General features: G+C 43.1%; 1 long non-coding RNA gene across 3 annotated transcripts; it reads left to right on the top strand.

Annotated features, from left to right (window-relative positions):
• Positions 1–1860: 1860 nt before the first annotated feature.
• Positions 1861–5818, top strand: LOC139547587 (uncharacterized). Of its 3 annotated transcripts, none has more exons than XR_011669552.1 (3): positions 1861–3945; positions 4505–4625; positions 4741–5818. It is a non-coding gene; the product is annotated as an uncharacterized lncRNA (long non-coding RNA). The 3 variants fall into 3 exon arrangements; XR_011669553.1 differs by having other exon boundaries at positions 1862–3880; positions 4500–4625; XR_011669551.1 differs by having other exon boundaries at positions 1868–3880.
• Positions 5819–23180: the final 17362 nt, after the last annotated feature.

The following is a 23180-nucleotide window of genomic DNA, read 5'->3' as shown; positions in this document are numbered from 1 at the left end:
TCTGCTGATGACTTTGTCAACCATTTTGAAAAGAAGGTCGACGACATCCGATCCTCGTTTGCTAAGTCAAACGACACCGCTGGTTCTGCTCACACTGCCCTACCCTGTGCTTTGACCTCTTTCTCCCCTCTCTCTCCAGATGAAATCTCGCGTCTTGTGACGGCCGGCCGCCCAACAACCTGCCCGCTTGACCCTATCCCCTCCTCTCTTCTCCAGACCATTTCCGGAGACCTTCTCCCCTACCTCACCTCGCTCATCAACTCATCCTTGACCGCTGGCTACGTCCCTTCCGTCTTCAAGAGAGCGAGAGTTGCACCCCTTCTGAAAAAACCTACACTCGATCCCTCCGATGTCAACAACTACAGACCAGTATCCCTTCTTTCTTTTCTCTCCAAAACTCTTGAACGTGCCGTCCTTGGCCAGCTCTCCTGCTATCTCTCTCAGAATGACCTTCTTGATCCAAATCAGTCAGGTTTCAAGACTAGTCATTCAACTGAGACTGCTCTTCTCTGTGTCACGGAGGCGCTCCGCACTGCTAAAGCTAACTCTCTCTCCTCTGCTCTCATCCTTCTAGACCTATCGGCTGCCTTTGATACTGTGAACCATCAGATCCTCCTCTCCACCCTCTCCGAGCTGGGCATCTCCGGCGCGGCCCACGCTTGGATTGCGTCCTACCTGACAGGTCGCTCCTACCAGGTGGCGTGGCGAGAATCTGTCTCCGCACCACGTGCTCTCACCACTGGTGTCCCCCAGGGCTCTGTTCTAGGCCCTCTCCTATTCTCGCTATACACCAAGTCACTTGGCTCTGTCATATCCTCACATGGTCTCTCCTATCATTGCTATGCAGACGACACACAATTAATCTTCTCCTTTCCCCCCTCTGATAACCAGGTGGTGAATCGCATCTCTGCATGTCTGGCAGACATATCAGTGTGGATGACGGATCACCACCTCAAGCTGAACCTCGGCAAGACGGAGCTGCTCTTCCTCCCGGGGAAGGACTGCCCGTTCCATGATCTCGCCATCACGGTTGACAACTCCATTGTGTCCTCCTCCCAGAGTGCTAAGAACCTTGGCGTGATCCTGGACAACACCCTGTCGTTCTCAACTAACATCAAGGCGGTGACCCGTTCCTGTAGGTTCATGCTCTACAACATTCGCAGAGTACGACCCTGCCTCACGCAGGAAGCGGCGCAGGTCCTAATCCAGGCACTTGTCATCTCCCGTCTGGATTACTGCAACTCGCTGTTGGCTGGGCTCCCTGCCTGTGCCATTAAACCCCTACAACTCATCCAGAACGCCGCAGCCCGTCTGGTGTTCAACTTTCCCAAGTTCTCTCACGTCACCCCGCTCCTCCGCTCTCTCCACTGGCTTCCAGTTGAAGTTCGCATCCGCTACAAGACCATGGTGCTTGCCTACGGAGCTGTGAGGGGAACGGCACCTCCGTACCTTCAGGCTCTGATCAGGCCCTACACCCAAACAAGGGCACTGCGTTCATCCACCTCTGGCCTGCTCGCCTCCCTACCTCTGAGGAAGTACAGTTCCCGCTCAGCCCAGTCAAAACTGTTCGCTGCTCTGGCACCCCAATGGTGGAACAAACTCCCTCACGACGCCAGGTCAGCGGAGTCAATCACCACCTTCCGGAGACACCTGAAACCCCACCTCTTTAAGGAATACCTAGGATAAAGTAATCCTTCTAACCCCCCCCCCCCCCCCCCCTTAAAAGAGTTAGATGCACTATTGTAAAGTGGTTGTTCCACTGGATATCATAAGGTGAATGCACCAATTTGTAAGTCGCTCTGGATAAGAGCGTCTGCTAAATGACTTAAATGTAATGTAAATGTAAATGTATTGTTAGATATTACTGCACTGTTGGAGCTTGGAACACATGTGTGATGGGGTGTATAGATGTTGTAGACATATACTACATATTTTATTCATATATATACACTATCTAAATATGTGTATAGAATAGTATACAGTGCATTCGGAAAGTATTCAGACCCCTTGACGTTTTCACACAATACCCCATAATTACGAGGCAAAAAGAAAATACTTTATTCACATAAGTATTCAGACCTTTTGCTATGAGACTAAATTAAGCTCAGCTGCATCCTGTTTCCATTGATCATCCTTGAAATGTTTCTACAACTTGATTGGAGTCCACCTGAGGTAAATTCAATTGATTGGACATGCTTTGGAAAGGCACACATTTGTATAAGGTCCCACAGTTGACAGTACATGGCAGAGCAAAAACCAAGCCATGAGGTCGAAGGAATTGTCCTTAGAGCTCCGAGACAGGATTGTGTTGAGGCACAGATCTGGGTAAGGATTCTAAAAAATGTCTGTAGTATGGAAGGTCCCCAAGAACACAGTGGCCTTCATCATTCTTAAATGGAAGAAGTTTGGAACCACCGGGGCTCTTCCTAGAGCTGGCTGCCCGGCCAAACTGAGCAATCGGGGGAGAATGGCCTAGGTCAGGGAGGTGACCAAAAACCCAATGGTCACTCTGACAGAGTTCCTCTGTGGAGATGGGAGAACCTTCCAGAAGGACAACCATCTCTGCAGCACTCCACCAATCAGGCCTTTATTGTAGAGTGGCCAGATGGAAGCCACTCCTCAGTAAAAAAAAGCACATGACAGGCTGCTTGGATTTTGCCAAAAGGCACCTAAAGAGACTCAGACCATGAGAAACAAGATTATCTGGTCTGTTGAAACCAAGATTTAACTATTTGGCCTCAGTGCCAAGCATCACGTCTGGAGGAAACCTGGCACCATCCCTACAGTGAAGCATGGTGGTGGCAGCATCATGGTGTGGGGATGTTTTTCAGCAGCAGGGACTGGGAGACTAGTCAGGATCGAGGGAAAAATGAACAGATCAAAGTACAGAGATCCTTGATGAAAACCTGCTCCAGAGCGCTCAGGACCTCAGACTGGGGTGAAGGTTCACCTTCCAACAGCACAAGGACCCTAAGCACACAGCCAAGACAACACAGGAGTAGCTTCGGGACAAGTCTCTGAATGTCCTTGAGTGGCCCAGCCAGAGCCTGGACTTGAACCCGATCGAACATCTCTGGAGAGCCCTGAAAATAGCTGTGCAGCGATGCTCCCCATCCAACCTGACAAAGCTTGAAAGGATCTGCAGAGAAGAATGGGAGAATCTCCCCCAAATACAGGTGTACCAAGCTTGTAGCAGCAGACCCAAGAAGATTCAAGGCTGTAATCGCTGCTAAAGGTGTTTCAACAAAGTACTGAGTAAAGGGTCGGAGTACTTATGTAAATGTCATATTTCAATTGTCTTTTTTATACATTTCTTAACCTGTTTTTGCTTTGTCATTATGAGGTTTTGTGTGTAGATTTATGAAAAGCGATTACATACATTTTTAGAATTAACCTAACAATGTAGAAAAAGTGAAGGGGTCTGAATATTTTCCGAATGCACTTTATATACAGCAATAGTTTAATAGGATGGCCGTGACTAGAAAACAGTATATACATATGAAAGGGGTTAAACAGTATGTAAACATTATTAAAGTGACCAGTGTTCCATGTCTATGTACACAGGGCAGCAGCCTCTAAAGTGCAAGGTACTGGGTGGAAGCCGGCTAGTGATGACTATTTAAGTCTGATGGCCTTGAGACAGAAGCTGTTTTTCAGTCTCACGATTCTAGCTTTGATGCACCTCGCCTTCAGGATGATCACGGGGTGAACAGGCCTTGATCCGGGTGGCTGAGGTCCTTGATGATCTTCTTGTCCATCCTGTGACACCGGGTGCTGTAGATGTCCTGAAGGGCATGAGTTGGACTGCAGAGTGAAGGAACAGCAGCCAATAAGTGCTCAGCATATGTGGAAACTCCTAAGACTGTTGGACACATTCCAGGTGAAGCTGGTTAAGAGAATGCGAAGTGTGCAAAACTGTCAAGGCAATGGGTGGCTACTTTTGATGTAATTTCTTTTTTTCTTTTCTTTTTTACTACATGATTCCATATGTTATTTCTTAGTTCTGATGTCTTCGCTATTGTTCTACAATGTGGAAAATAGTTTAAAAAAAGAAACCCTTGAATGAGTAGGTGTGTCTAAACTTTTGACTAGTACTGTGTGTGTGTGTTCTAAATTAACCTACTAAAACTCACGGACGATTAGTAAAGCTTAAACCAAGTTTATTCACCAATTGTCATACAGCTCCATAAGACAAATACATGGTTTCACCAGTGGGGGTGTGTGTAATATATATATATACACCCACCCCCCAAACATTCCATCTTTATTGCTATGGCAGGAAATTAAGTGACACGGTCCATAAACTGTTCCTTCTCCCTTTTTGTAACCTGACCTCGACCCCCCCCCCCCCCCTCACTAAACCACATCTCTCCACCCATTTCAGTGCCTGCCACGTGATTGCACTTCCTTTACTCAATACATTCCCCCTACAGATATACAAACTAGACTATGGCACTCAGTATTTAAATAGGATACTTGATAATTAACAATATTTCAAGTTTAGAACTCATCCCACGGCTGGTTGGACTGGATGATACAGTGCTGGTGGAACGCAATGGCTGGCAACAATACCTCACTCCGTACTTTAGGCAGGTGCCACAAATCAAGCAGTACCAGCACTTCAGGTGAATATCATTGTCATTGTATGAGGTTATTCTTTTTATCTAAACTTGGGAGGTGAATTGATGTTATGCAAGGTTGTAATGTTTTAATTTTTTTCCGTTATTTCCTGTTTTACAGCTTCGATGCTTTGGAGCCTGGTGTTGTTGCCAAGGAGCGTTCTGACTCAGTCAGGGCCAGGTTTCAGCTGCAGCGCAGCGCTGACATCCTTTCACCTCTAGATGGTCTGCCTGTACTGGACTGTACACAGCTTGACAAAAACTAATCTTTCTGAGAAGATTAAGGAGTTTTGTGACGAAGAGGCTATGGACATCACATGCCATTCACCAAAGTCGAGAGCAGGACAGAAACATGCTCCGAATATCGATTCCCTTGTTCATGCGTTGTTCGGACGGACCAGTTCATCACTGGGGGCGAGTTCCCAGTAATCAGCACTCTGCACTGCCTCTATTCACTTGACTCTCCTAACACACGCCATATGTTGCTTCTACTTTTTTTTTTATCAAGATGCTCAGCCACTTTACTCCTGATTTTATATGCATATAACTACCTCTATCACTGATCGTTATTGATATTCTTGTACACACAATATATCATTTGGTTCTTTCTCTACTGGCATTGACAATTGTGTCACTATAAAGAAAAAAAAGAATCTATCTTTGATATTGCTACTATGCAAGTAACCATTTCGCCGTACTGTTTATACCTTCTGTAGAGACCCATCCACTTAGCAAGATGTGCCTGGTGATTATAGCATTTCTTTCACATGACCCATCAATTTAAACAAGTGTGTCTGGGTAAGCATCATCTAATATTTCTAAAAATATTTTTCTGGACACTTTCTGCTTGCCTGGAATTTTTCATTATTGTAGGCTACTACTTTTACTACTTAGTCTTAATCTTTACTACACTACTCACTGTTAAGCACATGACCTCACATGTGAATCCTTAAAGAAATAGGTGGGGCTGGCTTAAGCGGTTGGGAACAATGCTGAATGGGTGTAGACAAAGAAGAGTATTCCAGTAGGTTTACCAAAACATTCAAGGGCCATTTTCTCAAAAATGGGATTACAAGTTTCAACTTTCGAAGCGGAATTTCTTCCCATTGTTCCTCAAATGCAGTATTATATACCATTTTGTAGCTCTGTGTCTCTGCTGTTATCCAATGTAACAATAAATAAACACTATTTAAAATTTTGCTAAGGCCTAAGCAAGGCGGTCGGTCACAAATGTACTATTTTCACATACTCAATGCCTACTATTTAGAACCAAATACGGTTATCTGTACACAGCCAATGCTTATTTTCTTAGGTCATATGTCACAAGCCGGCTCATAGCCTGTGACAAAAATGAGGGGACACGAACAACAGGTATAGGCCAATTAAAAGTGTTCTTTATTATAAACAAAACTATTAACTTTAAACTAAGAAAAAGGAATGAGGTGTGGAAGTATCATAATGTAAAGTGCATGGATGTGTGAATATGTGTGTGTGAACATGACTGAGTGAAAACTATGCAAAACTACAAAGGAACAAACAAAACATGATCATACCTGGAGGAGCAGAGAGAGAGAGAAGTGATTAGTTTAAATACTTAGAGCCCAGGTGACTCCAATCACTAACGACCCTCCTCTGCCTGCAGGAGGAACCGCCCCTGCACTGCAGAGGAGGAGCCGTGACACATATTAAATGTGTTTACACCAGATACAGTTGAAGTTTACATGCACCTTAGCCAAATACATTTAAACTCAGTCTTTCACAATTCCTGATATTTAATCAGAGAAAATTCCATGTCTTAGGTCAGTTAGGATCACCACTTTATTTTAAGAATGTGAAATGTCAGAATAATAGTAGTAGAGTGATATATTTAAGCTTTTCTTTCATCACATTCCCAGTGGGTAAGAAGTTTACGCACACTTAATTAGTATTTGGTAGCATTGCCTATAAATTGTTTAACTTGGGTCAAACGTTTCGGGTAGTCTTCCACAAGCTTCCCACAATAAGTTGGGTGAATTTTGGCCCATTCCTCCTGACAGAGCTGGTGTAACTGAGTCAGGTTTGTCGGCCTCCTTGCTCGCTCATGCTTTTTCAGTTCTGCCCACAAATGTTCTATGGGATTGAGGTCGGCTTTGTGATGGCCACTCCAATACCATGACTTTGTTGTCCTTAAGCCAATTTGCCACAACTTTGGCGGTATGCTTGGGGTCATTGTCCATTTGGAAGACTCATTTGCGACCAAGCTTTAACTTCTTGACTGATGTCTTGAGATGTTGCTTCAATATATCCACATCATTTTTCTTCCTCATGATGCCATCTATTTTGTTAAGTGTACCAGTCCCTCCAGCAAAGCACCCCCACAACATGATGCTGCCACCCCCGTGCTTCACGGTTGGGATAGTGTTCTTTGGCTTGCAAGCCTCCCCCTTTTTCCTCCTAACATAAGGATGGTCATTATGGCCAAACAGTTCTATTTTTGTTTCATCAGACCAGAGGACATTTCTCCAAAAAGTACAATCTTTGTCCCCATGTGCATTTGCAAACCTTGGTCTGGCTTTTTTTATGGCGGTTTTGGAGCAGTGGCTTCTTCCTTGCTGAGCGGCCTTTCAGGTTATGTCGATATAGGACTCGTTTTACTGTGGATATAGATACTTTTGTACCTGTTTCCTCCAGCATCTTCACAATGTCCTTTGCTGCTGTTCTGTGATTGATTTGCACTTTTCGCACCAAAGTACGTTCATCTCAAGGACACAGAACGCGTCTCCTTCCTGAGCGGAATGATGGCTGCGTGGTCCCATGGTGTTTGTACTTCAGTACTGTTTGTACAGATGAACATGGTACCTTCAGGCATTTGGAAATTGCTCCAAGGATGAATCAGACTTGTGGTTTTTCTGAGGTCTTGGCTGATTTCTGTTGATTTTCCCATGATGTCAAGCAAAGAGGCACTGAGTTTGAAGGTAGGCCTTGAAATACATCCACAGGTACACCTCCTACTTCCGGCGCCGAAAAGAGATGGCTGCCTCGCTTCGTGTTCCTTGGAAAATATGCAGTATTTTGTTTTTTTACGTGTTATTTCTTACATCGGTACCCCGGGTAATCTTAGGTTTCATTACATACAGTCGGGAGGAACTACTGAACATACGATTAACGTCAACTCATCATCGTTCCTACCAGGAATATGACTTTCCCGAAACGGATCCAGTGTTTTGCCTTCTACACAATACAATGGATCTGATCCCAGCCGGCGACCCTGTGCGACGCCGAAAAAGGGGAAAACGTGGCGGTCTCGTGGTCAGGCTTCGGAGACGGGCACATCGCGCTCCACTCCCTAGCATACTACTCGCCAATGTCCAGTCTCTTGACAATAAGGTTGATGAAATCCGAGCACGGGTAGCATTCCAGAGAGACATCAGGGATTGCAACGTGCTCTGCTTCACGGAAACATGGCTAACTCAAGGGACGCTAACGGAGTCGGTGCAGCCAGCTGGTTTCTTCATGCATCGCGCCGACAGAAACAAACATCTTTCCGGTAAGAAGAGGGGCGGGGGGGTATGCCTTATGATTAACGAGAAGTGGTGTGATCATCATAACAACACACAAGAACTCAAGTCGTTCTGTTCACCTGATCTAGAACTCCTCACAATCAAATGTCGACCGCATTATCTACCAAGGGAATTCTCGTCAATCATAATCACAGCCGTATACATTCCCCCCCAAGCAGACACATCGATGGCCCTGAACGAACTTTATCTGACTCTTTGTAAACTGGAAACCACACACCCTGAGGCTGCATTCATCGTAGCTGGGGATTTTAACAAGGCTAATCTAAAAACAAAACTCCCTAAATTCTATCAGCATATCGATTGTGCTACCAGGGCTGGAAAAACACTAGACCATTGTTATACTAATTTCCGCGACGCTTATAAGGCCCTCCCCCGCCCCCCTTTCGGAAAAGCTGACCACGACTCCATTTTGTTGATTCCAGCCTACAAACAAAAACTCAAACAACAAGCTCCCGCGCTCAGGTCTGTTCAACGCTGGTCCGACCAATCTGAATCCACGCTTCAAGACTGCTTCGATCACGCGGATTGGAATATGTTCCGCATCGCGTCCAACAACAATATTGACGAATATGCTGATTCGGTGAGCGAGTTCATTAGGAAGTGCATTGACGATGTCGTACCCACAGCAACGATAAAAACATTCCCAAACCAGAAACCGTGGATTGACGGCAGCATTCGCGTGAAACTGAAAGCGCGAACCACTGCTTTTAACCAGGGCAAGGTGACCGGAAGCATGACCGAATACAAACAGTGTAGCTATTCTCTCCGCAAGGCAATCAAACAGGCTAAGTCTCAGTACAGAGACAAAATCGAGTCGAAATTCAACAGCTCAGACACAAGAGGTATGTGGCAGGGTCTACAGTCAATCACGGATTACAAAAAGAAAACCAGCCCCGTCGAGGACCAGGATGTCTTGCTCCCAGACAGGCTAAACAACTTTTTTGCCCGCTTTGAGGACAATACAGTGCCACTGACACGGCCCCCTACCAAAACCTGCGGGCTCTCCTTCACTGCAGCCGAGGTGAGTAAAACATTTAAACGTGTTAACCCTCGCAAGGCTGCAGGCCCAGACGGCATTCCCAGCCGCGTCCTCAGAGCATGCGCAGACCAGCTGGCTGGTGTGTTTACGGACATATTCAATCAATCCTTATCCCAGTCTGCTGTTCCCACATGCTTCAAGAGGGCCACCATTGTTCCTGTTCCCAAGAAAGCTAAGGTAACTGAGCTAAACGACTACCGCCCCGTAGCACTCACTTCCGTCATCATGAAGTGCTTTGAGAGACTAGTCAAGGACCATATCACCTCCACCCTACCGGACACCCTAGACCCACTCCAATTTGCTTACCGACCCAATAGGTCCACAGACGACGCAATCGCAACCACACTGCACACTGCCCTAACCCATCTGGACAAGAGGAATACCCATGTGAGAATGCTGTTCATCGATTACAGCTCAGCATTTAACACCATAGTACCCTCCAAACTCGTCATCAAGCTCGAGACCCTGGGTCTCGACCCCGCCCTGTGCAACTGGGTCCTGGACTTCCTGACGGGCCGCCCCCAGGTGGTGAGGGTAGGTAACAACATCTCCACCCCGCTGATCCTCAACACTGGGGCCCCACAAGGGTGCGTTCTGAGCCCTCTCCTGTACTCCCTGTTCACCCACGACTGCGTGGCCATGCACGCCTCCAACTCAATCATCAAGTTTGCGGATGACACTACAGTGGTAGGCTTGATCACCAACAACGACGAGACGGCCTACAGGGAGGAGGTGAGGGCCCTCGGAGTGTGGTGTCAGGAAAATAACCTCATACTCAACGTCAACAAAACAAAGGAGATGATTGTGGACTTCAGGAAACAGCAGAGGGAGCACCCCCCTATCCACATCGACGGGTCAGTAGTGGAGAAGGTGGAAAGTTTTAAGTTCCTCGGTGTACACATCACGGACAAACTGAACTGGTCCACCCACACAGACAGCGTTGTGAAGAAGGCGCAGCAGCGCCTCTTCAACCTCAGGAGGCTGAAGAAATTCGGCTTGTCACCAAAAGCACTCACAAACTTCTACAGATGCACAATCGAGAGCATCCTGTCGGGCTGTATCACCGCCTGGTACGGCAACTGCTCCGCCCACAACCGTAAGGCTCTCCAGAGGGTAGTGAGGTCTGCAGAACGCATCACCAGGGGCAAACTACCTGCCCTCCAGGACACCTACACCACCCGATGTCACAGGAAGGCCATAAAGATCATCAAGGACAACAACCACCCAAGCCACTGCCTGTTCACCCCGCTATCATCCAGAAGGCGAGGTCAGTACAGGTGCATCAAAGCAGGGACCGAGAGACTGAAAAACAGCTTCTATCTCAAGGCCATCAGACTGTTAAACAGCCACCACTAACATTTAGCGGCCGCTGCCAACATACTGACCCAACTCCAGCCACTTTAAAAATGGGAATTGATGGAAATTATGTAAAAATGTACCACTAGCCACTTTAAGCAATGCCACTTAATACAATGTTTACATACCCTACATTACCCATCTCATATGTATATATACTGTACTCTATATCATCTACTGCATCTTGCCATCTTTATGCAATACATGTACCACTAGCCACTTTAAACTATGCCACTTATGTTTACATACCCTACAGTACTCATCTCATATGTATATACCGTACTCTATACCATCTACTGCATCTGCCATGCCGTTCTGTACCACCACTCATTCATATATCTTTATGTACATATTCTTTATCCCTTTACACTTGTGTGTGTGTGTAAGGTAGTAGTGTGGAATTGTTAGGTTAGATTACTGTTGGTTATTACTGCATTGTCGGAACTAGAAGCACAAGCATTTCGCTACACTCGCATTAACATCTGCTAACCATGTGTATGTGACTAATAAAATTTGATTTGATTTGATTTGATTTGAATTGACTCAAATTATGTCAATTAGCCTATCAGAAGCTTCTAAAGCCATGACATAATTTTCTGGAGTTTTCTAAGCTGTTAAAAGGCACAGTCAACTTAGTGTATGTAAACTTCTGACCCACTGGAATTGTGATACTGTGAAATATTCTTTTTGTAAACAATTGTTGAAAACATTATTGTCATGCACAAAGTAGATGTCCTAACCGACTTACCAAAACTGGTTTGTTAACGAGATTTGTGGAGTGGTTGAAAAAAATAGTTTTTATGACTCCAACCTAAGTGTATGTAAACTTCCTACTTCAATTGTATATATTTGAACCACTTGCACACATTCCAGCCCTGAATTAGTATTTACTTTGGATGGATGTGCATCCTTGGATGTGGATATATACAATAAGTTCTTTGGAAATCTTACTCACCAGTGCTACAACAATACAAACAGCACTAAAAACAGTAGGGGGGAAAAAACTTACTTTGGATGTGTTGCAGGAAAAGAGTGTTCCCTAAACCACGATTGGCTTTAGTTATACACACAGCGGGCAGGGTGAACTCTCAGAATAGATTAGTTGTTAAAAAAATACTGTAATATACAGTCAAGATAAATATACACATCCTGAATGTCCTTACTCCTTGAAAGTGCAGTTTTTAAATGTTGATTTGTGTTTTAGCACCTGAGCTCTTCGAGGTTAAAGACAATCTTTTGAAAAAGAAAATTCACATCTGGTACAAGCTCTGCATTCCTCCAGACAAACATGCATGGTGCCAGAGACTCACTTCGCCATGTGCAGTAAACACAAACATATTTCAACATGATCCAACACATCTGGCTCATGTACGACTACGAAACCATATATGACCATGTAGACCCAATCTATGAGAGGAAGTGTCATTTAAAAAACATTGTAATAGGATTGATGGGTGAGGTCTTGAGCTATTGCCTGAGGTAGAGTATCTCATGATAAGATGTAGACCACACTACCTACTGAGAGTTTTCATCTGTATTCTTTGTAGCTGTTTACATACCTCCACAGTCAGGCTGGCACGAAGACAGCATTGAATGAGCTGTATTCCGCTATAAGCAAACAAGAAAACGCACACCCAAAGGCGGCGCTCCTAATAGCCGGGGACTTTAATGCAGGGAAACTTAAATCTGTTTTACCAAATTTCTATCAGCATGTTAAATGTGCAACCAGAGGAAAAATAATTCTGGACCAGCTATACTCCACACACAGAGACGCATACAAAGCACACCCTCACCCTCCATTTGGCAAATCTGACCATAATTCTATCCTGATTCCTGCTTACAAGCACAAATTAAAGCAGGAAGCACCAGTGACTAGATCAATAAAAAAGTGGTCAGATGACGCAGATGCTAAGCTACAGGACTGTTTTGCTAGCACAGACTGGAATATGTTCTGGGATTCCTCTGATGGCATTGAGGAGTACACCACATCAGTAATTGGCTTCATTGATAAGTGCATCGATAACGTCTTCCCCACAGTGACCGTACATACATACTCCAGCCACCCTAGTTATTGACACTTCTCTTTGCTACTGCACGGCAAGCGGTACCGGAGCTCCAAGTCTAGGTCCAAGAGTCTTCTAAACAGCTTCTACCCCCAAGCCATAAGACTCCTGAACATATAGTCAAATGGCTACCCAGACTATTTGCAGTTTAGTCCAAGAGTAGGTTTACTCTGTGTCTGGAAAACTGATCCTGAGAGGAAAGTTTTGGATGGCTACTCCTTGCATGTCTACATGACAGTAAACACTACAGTTTGTAGTTATGATGCTTTTCCCCAGAAGTTGTTGCATAATGTTAAAGCTGGGCCAGAAACTATTTTCAGTTATTTTTATGGTAAAAAGATAAGAATTTCAGACAACTACAGTACTGCTAGGAATATGCTTCCAGTTTCCTGAAAAAAAAGTAGTTTTTATAGTATAAACAAAGACTGTGTAAATGTTCAGTTCCATTGAACTGTATGTTGACACTCATGAGAGAGTTTTGGCATACACATATTTCAGTAGTGTAAAGATGTAAATCTCAATTCAAATCTGACTTCTCCACATCCACATCACATCTCCATCCGTAATGTACGAACGAAATTGGGTGAATTTTGGCCCAATCCTCCTGACAGAGCTGGGTCAGGTTTGTAGGCCTCCTTGCTCGCACATGTTTTTTTCAGTTCTGCCCACAAATTTTCTATTGATTGAGGTCAGGGCTTTGTGATGGACACCTTGACTTTGTTGTCCTAAAGCCATTTTTCCACAACTTTGGAAGTATGCTTGGGGTCATTGTCCATTTGGAAGACCTATTTGCGATCAAGCTTTAACTTCCTGACTGATGTCTTGAGATGTTTGGGATGGTGTTCTTCGGCTTGCAAGCGTCTCCCTTTTTGCTCCAAACATAACGATGGTCATTATGGCCAAACATTTTTTTATTTTTTTATTTCACCTTTATTTAACCAGGTAGGCTAGTTGAGAACAAGTTCTCATTTGCAACTGCGACCTGGCCAAGATAAAGCGAAGCAGTTCGACACATACAACAACACAGAGTTACACATGGAATAAACAAAAATACAATCAATAATACAGTAGAAAAATATATCTACAGTATGTGCAAATGAGGTAGGATAAGAGAGGTAAGGCAATAAATAGGCCATCGTGGCGAAGTAATTACAATATAGCAATTAAACACTGGAATGGTAGGATGTGCAGAAGATGGGTGCAAGTAGAGATACTGTGGTACAAAGGAGCAAGATAAATAAATACAGTATGGGGATGAGGTAGATTGGATGGGCTATTTACAGATGAGCTATGTACAGGTGCAGTGATCTGTGAGCTGCTCTGACAGCTGGTGCTTAAAGCTAGTGAAGGAGGTAAGGGTCTCCAGCTTACGAGATTTTTGCAGTTGGTTCCAGTCATTGGCAGTAGAGAACTGAAAGGATTGGCAGCCAAAGGAAGAATTGGCTTTGGGGGTGACCAGTGAGATATACCTGCTGGACCGCGTGCTACGGGTTGGTGCTGCTATGGTGACCAGTGAGCTGAGATAAGGCTTTACCTAGCAGAGACTTGTAGATAACCTGGAGCCAGTGGGTTTGGCGACGAGTATGAAGCGAGGGCCAGCCAACAAGAGCATACAGGTCGCAGTGGTGGGTGGTATATGGGGCTTTGGTGACAAAACGCACTGTGATAGACTGCATCCAATTTGTTGAGTAGAGTGTTGGAGGCTATTTTGTAAATGACATCGCCGAAGTCATGGATCGGTAGGATGGTCAGTTTTACGAGGGTATGTTGGGAAGCATGAGTTAAGAATGCTTTGTTGCGAAATAGGAAGCCGATTCTAGATTTAATTTTGGATTGGAGAGGTTTAATGTGAGTCTGAAAGGAGAGTTTACAGTCTAACCAGACACCGTCCAGAGTAGTGATGCTGGACTGGCGGGCAGGTGCGGGCAGCGATCAGTTGAAGAGTATGCATTTAGTTTTACTTGCATTTAAGAGCAGTTGGGAGGCCATGGAAGGAGAGTTGTATGGCATTGAAGCTCATCTGGAGGTTAGTTAACACAGTGTCCAAAGAAGGGCCAGAAGTATACATAATGGTGCCGTCTGCGTAGAGGTGGATCAAAGAATCACCAGCAGCGAGTGCGACATCATTGATATATACAGAGAAGAGAGTCGGCCCGAGAATTTAACCCTGTGGCACCCCCATAGAGACTGCCAGAGGTCCGGACAACAGGCCCTCCGATTTGACATACTGAACTCTATCGGAGAAGTAGTTGGTGAACCAAGCGAGGCAATCATTTGAGAAACCAAGGCTGTTGAGTCTGCCAATAAGAATGTTGTGATTGACAGTGTCGAAAGCCTTAGCCAGGTCGATGAATACGGCTGCACAGTAATGTCTCTTATCAATGGCGGTTAGGATATCGTTTAGGACCTTGAGCGTGGCTGAGGTGCACCTATGACCAGCTCTGAAACCAGATTGCATAGCGGAGAAGGTACGGTGAGATGGTAATCTGTTAGTTAACTTGGCTTTCAAAGACCTTAGAAAGGCAGGGTAGAATAGATATAGGTCTGTAGCAGTTTGGGTCTAGAGTGTCTCCCCCTTTGAAGAGGGGGATGACCGCGGCAGCTTTCCAATCGATCGGAATCTCAGACGATACGAAAGAGAGGTTGAACAGGCTAGTAATAGGGGTTGCAACAATTTCGGCAGATAATTTTAGAAAGAGAGGGTCCAGATTGTCTAGCCCGGCTGATTTGTAGGGGTCCAGATTTTGCTATTCGATGCTAATGCAGAATGCCACAGGATCTTTTTGTGCTGGTCAAGGGCTGACAGGTCTGGAGTGAACCAAGTGCTATATCTATTCCTGGTTCTACATTTTTTGAATGGAGCATGCTTATTTAAGATGGTGAGGAAGGCACTTTTAAAGAATAACCACGCATCCTCTACTGACGGGATGAGATCAATGTCATTCCAGGATACCCCGGCCAGGTCGATTAGAAAGGCCTGTTCGCTGAAGTGTTTTAGGGAGCGTTTAACAGTGATGAGGGGTAGTCGTTTGACCGCAGACCCATTAAGGATGCAGGCAATGGGGCAGTGATCGCTGAGATCTTGGTTGAAAACAGCAGAGGTGTATTTGGAGGGCGAGTTAGTTTGGATGATATCTATGAGGGTGCCCGTGTTTACGGATTTGGGGTTGTACCTGGTAGGTTCATTGATAATTTGTGTGAGATTGAGGGCATCAAGCTTAGATTGTAGGATGGCTGGGGTGTTTACCTTTCTGGCGCAGGGGTCCCGCTAGCGACCCACCTCGACCACATCCGGGGAAATTGCAGAGCGCTAAATTCAAAATACAGAAAACGTAATAGTAAACCTTCATGAAAATACAAGTGTCATACATGATTATTTAGCTTAGAGTCTTGGCAATCTAACCGCATCGTCGGTTTTCAAAAAGGCTTTACGGCGATATGGCTTTTTCTTTGCAACTCTGCCAAGAAGGCCAGCATCCTGGAATCGCCTCTTCACTGTTGACGTTGAGACTGGTGTTTTGCAGGTACTATTTAATTAAGCTGCCAGTTGAGGACTTGTCTGTTTCTCGAACTAGACACTCTAATGCACTCAGTTATGCACCGGGGCCTCCCACTCTTTCTATTCTGGTTAGAGACAGTTTGCGCTGTTCTGTGACAGGAGTAGTACACAGCGTTGTACAAGATCTTCAGTTTCTTGGCAATTTTTCACATGGAATAGCCTTCATTTCTCTGAACAAGAATAGACTAACGAGTTTCAGAAGAAAGTCCTTTGTTTCTGGCCATTTTGCAGTTCTTCCACAGCCTGCATACTCACCAGACATGTCACCCATTGAGCATGTTTGGGATGCTCTGGATTGATGTGTACGACAGCGTGTTCCAGTTGGAAGTAGAAGCCTAAATATTTTATTTTCTGCGATTCCTGAAGACGCATTCCAATAATTCAGAGGGCGCGATCAGAGAATTCATGCAATCCGCCTTGAAACTTCCTATTGAGACTGTAAACAGGGTGGCTTTCCACTGAGTACACATACTTGGAGCTCGGAGCGACAAGACCAAGGGTCCCTTACCGATCATCGCAAAGTTTGAACACAACCAACAAAAGGAGCTGATCAAAAGCAGGGGAAGGGAGCTTAAAGGGACCAAATTCGGTGTCAATTACCAATTTCCAAGGGAGATAAATGAATGTTGTAAGAGACTGTATCTGGTACAAAGACAACAAAGGGAGAATGGTAAGTGTGCCTTTATCATTGTGGACAAACTTTATAGATGGACAGCTATTCTGAGAGAGCTCCACAACACCGTGGCTGTACTAAATTCTACAGGGACTTCAGGTTACGAAAAAAAGAAGGTATGGGAACTGTAAAAATATCTGAACATTATGAAGTGGATATGAACACACACGTATTCAATTACATGTTTGCTTACACATACGGACTAATACATACACACACACCTGATCTCGCTCTCTTCTCTCAGTCTCTTTCTCTCTTTTCTCTTCTCTCCCTCTCCCTATTGTCGAGAATTGTTTTATAATTGAATGTGTGTCTGTCTTTTTTATGTATTTGTCTACAAGTTTATATATGTTTACAACAAGCAAGGGGAAGATATCAGAATAGGGGCATTGGGGAATAATAACATATTGTACGGAATACATTTGTACTGTAGTGAAGCCGTCTCTAGAGTAATGCAAGGTCTCTTTCATGATCATGTGAAACATCAATTGGTATGGAAATGCTGGGATGTGTTTTTCAATTATATTAAAGGTAATTATGATGCAACTATGATGGTGATACGATATGGATTACAATTATCATCATGAATATTAAGGCTATACACACTACATGTTACACACATAGACACTCAACCATGCAAATTGGCAGTTATTTATTTGGACATCACACATTTTAGTCTTACTCTTTTACAGACATCGTACACACTCTCACTATAACACATCCAATATCATACACATCAACCTACTCAGATTTGCTAAACACATAATATCTTGTCTCAATTTTCTAACATATGTGGCATTGGCTCACAGGAAAACAGGCAAGGGAATAAAACAAATATTGCTAGAACCTATTTCTTGAATTCTAAATATCAGACATTTGAAAGCTCTAGTTTTGACCTTCATAATACCTCTGATGGCGGTAACTTTAAAAGCACAAATTATGGTCAATTTAGACTGCGAATAGTATCTAGTTATGATAAGGGGTGAAATAAGTATAGCCAGTTATAATTGTAACGGTTTAGCAGATTATAAAAAAGAGGATCAGTCTTTACGTGGCGAAAAGGAATATAACATATACTGTTTACAGGAAACTCACTATACATCCTTAGATTAAGTTGCGTGGAAAAGGGAATGGGGTGATGAAATATTTTTCTGTCATGGACAAAGGAACTCAAAGGGTGTGATGATATTAATTAACAAAAATTTCGATCTGAATGTGCAAATAGTCAGGAAGGTGGATCCTTTTGAATAGGAAAGTGGACCAAACAGAGATTTGGCTCATTAATCAATATGGTCCAAATCTGGATGATCCACACTTCTTCAAAAACATTTATACCAATTTATTGAACTTACAGGCAACAAATGATCTAATCATTATGGTAGGAGACTATAGTACCTCAATGGACCGTAAAGGTAATCACTACAAACTATCATCACCGTGCCCTTAAGGAAATCACAAATATTATGGACACATTAGAAATAGTGGATATTTGGAGACTAAAAAACCCCGACCTATACATAGTCGTCATGACTACTTTGTTGTCTCTCTCTCTCTTGCATCAAAGGTTTAAAAAGTTTTAATAGGAGACAGAATGCGATCGGATCATCATCTAATTGGCATTCACATAACTTATAGATTTTCCATGTGGACGGGGATATTGGAAATGTAATAAAAAAAAAATGTTTTACCCAATTGGTAGTAGTTACTGTCTTGTCTCATTGCTGCAACTCCCGTACGTACTCGGGAGAGGCATACGTCCTCCGAAACACAACCCAAACTGCCCATCCAACCCAGAAGCCAGCTCCACAAATGTGTCAGAGGAAACACCGTACACCTGGTGACCTGGTCAGCGTGCACTGCACCCGGCCCACCACAGGAGTCACTAGTGTGCAATGAGACAAGGATATGCCTGCCGGCCAAACCCTCCCTAACCCGGACAAATTGTGCACCGCCCCATGGGCCTCCCGGGCGCGGCCGGCTGCGACAAAGCCTGGGCTCGAACCCAGAATCTCTGGTGGCACACTGTGATGCAGTGCCTTACACCACTGCGCCACCCGGGAGGCTAAATGTAATTAAAGTTTACTGGAGGACAACTTATTTTTAACTAAGACAAAATAATTTATAACTGAATTTTTCCAGTATAATATAGGTTCAGCAAGTCCCCTTATTGTTTGGGATACCTTTAAATGTACCTTCAGTGGTCATTCAATTCTATATTCATCAATAATAAAAAAGCAGTTTCTGGCTAAAGAGACAAGACTAACAAGGGAAATCCATGAATTAATAGTACAGATAGATAGCAATAAAAGCAATACTACAGAGGTACAAAATAAGTTGGAGAAAAAAAGAAAAAAAACTTGAAGAACGATCTAGAACGATCTAATGTAATCTATTATAAAAATAAAGCAAACTGGATGGAATCTAGAGAAAAATGCACAAAATTCTTCCTGAATCTCCAATACAGGGACGCTAAAAAAAGAGATTGCAGAAACTCATTACTGAAGACGGAGTCATCTCTGATTCTCCGAATGATATTTTAAAAGAGGAAGCTAATTATTTTAGGCAGATGTTCTCTTTTCCATCTCATCCTCTCCCACTGAATGAAGATTATGGCAAGGAATTCTTTCCAAATAATATACAAAATGGAAAATTAACAAATGTACAGAAAGATCAGTGTGAAGACCAAATACAGAGGAAGAACTTTTTGAGGCTATTAAATCCTTTCAGTCCTGAAAAACCCCAGGGCTTGATGGCATACCAGTAAATGAAGTATTTTTTTATATACTAATAGCTCCATTGTTTTAACTACTCCTATAGAAATGGTAGTCTGTCAGGTACTCAGCAGGAAGGTCTGATTTCTCTATTATTAAAACAAGACCCAGATGGCAAATATAAAGATCCAGTCTATCTAAAAAACTGGAGGCCCCTTACACTTCAATGTTGTGATGCAAAAATACTAGCAAAATGCATAGCACTTAGAATTAAAAGGGTTTTACCAGGTATTGTTCATCCTGATCAGACAGGTTTTTTACATGGACGATACATTGGAGATAATATACGACAACTACTAGAAATAATACAACATCATGAAACATATAAGAAGCCAGGAATGGTATTTATAGCTGATTTTGAAAATGCATTTGATAAAGTAAGGCTGGATTTTATTTATAAATGCCTGGATTTTTTTCAATTTCGGTAAAAATAATGTATAGCAACCCCAGGTGTAAAATAGTAAATAACGACTACTTCTCAGAGAGTTTTGAATTGTCAAGAGGAGTTAAACAAGAACAAAATCAGATCCAATAACAACATTAGAGGATTAGAAATCCAAGGCTTAAAAACAAAGGTGTCCATGTATGCCGATGACTCAAGTTTTATATCAAGTCCGCAAGCTAGATCCCTGCAATGTCTCATTGAAGAGCTAGATGACTTTTCTGTACTCTCTGGACTAAACCTAATTATGATAAGTGTACAATATGTAACGGCTGATTTCCTCCTCTTCATCTGAAGAGGAGAAGAGGAGGTGTAGCAGGGATCGGACCAAGACGCAGAGTGGTAAGTGTCCATGTTTTAATATAATCCACTGGACACGACAAAAAATACAAAATAACAAAGTAGCCTAACCGAAACAGTCCCGTGTGGCATGAACACAGACACAGGAAACAAACACCCACAAACCAACAGTGAAAACAGGCAACCTAAATATGGTTCCCAATCAGAGACAATGCAAAACACCTGTCTCTGATTGAGAACCATATCAGGCCAATTGACAAACCTAAACATAGAAACACATAACATAGACTGCCCACCCCAACTCACGCCCTGACCATACTAACTAAAGACAAAACAAAGGAAAATAAAGGTCAGAACGTGACACAATATTACGTATTGGATCCTTAAAAAATACAACTTTTACATTACCCTGCAGTTTACCTATAAAATGGGCTGATGGTGAAGTAGACATACTCGGTATTCATATCACAAAATATATAAATAAGCTCTCCACAATGAATTTCAATAGAAAACTTGTAAAAATAGACAAGATCCTGCAACCATGGAGACGTAAATACCTGCCTATTTATGGAAAAATTGCCCTGATTAACTCCTTAGTCATATCTCAGTTTACTCACTTACTTATGGCGCTGCCTACTCCTGATGATTCGTTTTTCAAATCATATGAGCAATTTTTTTTTCGCTTTGTCTGAGACGCTAAACCAGACAAAATAAAGCGTGCCTATCTATATAATGAATATGAATTGGGTGGGTTGAGATGATTAAATATAACAGCACTAAACCTCTCTCTAAAAGCTTCACTAATTCAAAAGTTTTATTTGAACCCTAAATGGTTCTCAAGTAGATTACTAAGAAAAGCTCATCCATTGTTTAAAAATGCCCTTTTTGCCTTTGTGCCGATTGCCATGTCTCATTTTCAATTAATTGAAAATTGTACCTTTTTCAAAGGTAGCCTGTTTCTGGTCTCAGGTTCAGGAATGGCTGAAAGTGCATAGCATTGATCTAAAATTGACCCTAGAAATAGTACTGTTAGGAGATCTGGAGAGACCGGGTCAGTCAATTACTAATATACTAATACTCTTAGTAAAAGTATTTATCTTCAACTCGCAATCTGTGGATTCTATTTGATTAGATAGATTGAAATTGTACGTTAAGCATCACATCATAGTTTAAAGATATGTGTTGCGTAGAAACCCAAAGTGGGTGGCCAGCAGAGATAGATGGGATGGGCTGAGGGTTGGTATGTGGAAGTGGAGTTGCTGTGTGGGGGATTGAATGATGGTCAAAGATAAAAGTTTTTTTTTTTAAGTAAAAATAAAATATAATAAAAAGTACATTTGAATGACATGTGGAGTGCAATAGAGAGTGCATCATCTGTGGATCTGTTTGGGCAGTATGAAAATTGGAGTGGGTCTAAGGTTTCTGGGATAATGGTGTTGATGTGAGCCATTACCAGCCTTTCAAAGCACTTCATAGCTACGGATGTGAGTGCTACGGGTCTGTAGTCATTTAGGCAGGTTGCCTTCGTGTTCTTGGGCACAGGGACTATGGTGATCTGCTTGAAACATGTTGGTATTACAGACTCAATCAGGGACATGTTGACAATGTCAGTGAAGACACCTGCCAGTTGGTCAGCACACGTCCTGGTAATCCCCCGCAGCCTTGTGAATGTTGAACAGTTTAAAGGTCTTACGTCGGCTACGGAGAGCGTGATCACACAGTCGTCCGGAACAGCTGATACTCTCATGCAATCCTCAGTGTTGCTTGCCTCGAAGCAAGCATAGAAGTTATTTAGCTCGTCTGGTAGGCTCGTGAAACTGGGCAGCTCGCGGCTGTGCTTGCCTTTGTAGTCTGTAATAGTTTGCAAGCCCTGCCACATAAGACGAGCGTCGGAGCCGGTGTAGTACGATTGACGCCCTATGGACTACTCTACTTGCACTTCATCATCTGCACATATATCACTCCAGTGTTAATGCTGAATTGTAATTATTTCGCCACTATGGCCTATTTATTGCCTTACCTCCTTAATCGTACTACATTTGCACACGCTATATATGGATTTTTCTATTGTATTATTGACTGTACGTTTGTTTATCCCATGTGTAACTCTTTGTTGTTGTTTTTGTCACACTGCTTTGCTTTATCTTGGCCAGGTCGCAGTTGTAAATGAGAACTTGTTCTCAACTGGCCTACCTGGTTAAATAAAGGTAAAATTAAATCAATTGTGAGATCTCATTTGATGACTAATGATACTGTTTTGATTGAGTTCGCTGCTTTTGTAATATGTATTTTAAGTTGAGATGGTGTTAGTTCATATTGTAAAATAAATCTCATTAGATGACACATACTTGTTTGATGAAGTTATAAAAAATATATTTAAAGTTTTGATTTTGCAAGAGAAATGCAGTTTAGTGGGCTGCATTAGCTGTTTCGCAAAAGTAATCCCTGAATCGAGAAAAGTGTTCAAGCGATTGAAAAAAAACGGTAAAATGTTGTCTGTGGTTGAACTGGCTTTTCTAAAACTGGCCTGATCAATGCCCAGTACCCCTAGGGCCTCTACAACTTTTCCCAGGTTGCGTAAAATACCAGACCAGATGGTGTAAGAACAGGGTTTTCTTGGAATTTAGCTGGTCTGATGAACCTCTGATGGTCATGGAAAGTAAACTGAAGACATTTCTGTGGTTTTACTTTAATTGCCGTAATCCGACAACCGGTTTAGATAAGAGTGGATTCCAAAGATGGTCCAACCAACCCTGGCCTGACTAGTGACTCACTTTACTGCTTGTATATAAAGGAAT

Source organism: Salvelinus alpinus, chromosome 21 (genome assembly GCF_045679555.1).
Source record: "Salvelinus alpinus chromosome 21, SLU_Salpinus.1, whole genome shotgun sequence".
In the NCBI taxonomy this organism is placed as follows: domain Eukaryota; kingdom Metazoa; phylum Chordata; class Actinopteri; order Salmoniformes; family Salmonidae; genus Salvelinus; species Salvelinus alpinus.
Note: the sequence above shows the minus strand (reverse complement) of the source record. Positions and strands in the feature narration are given on the sequence as shown.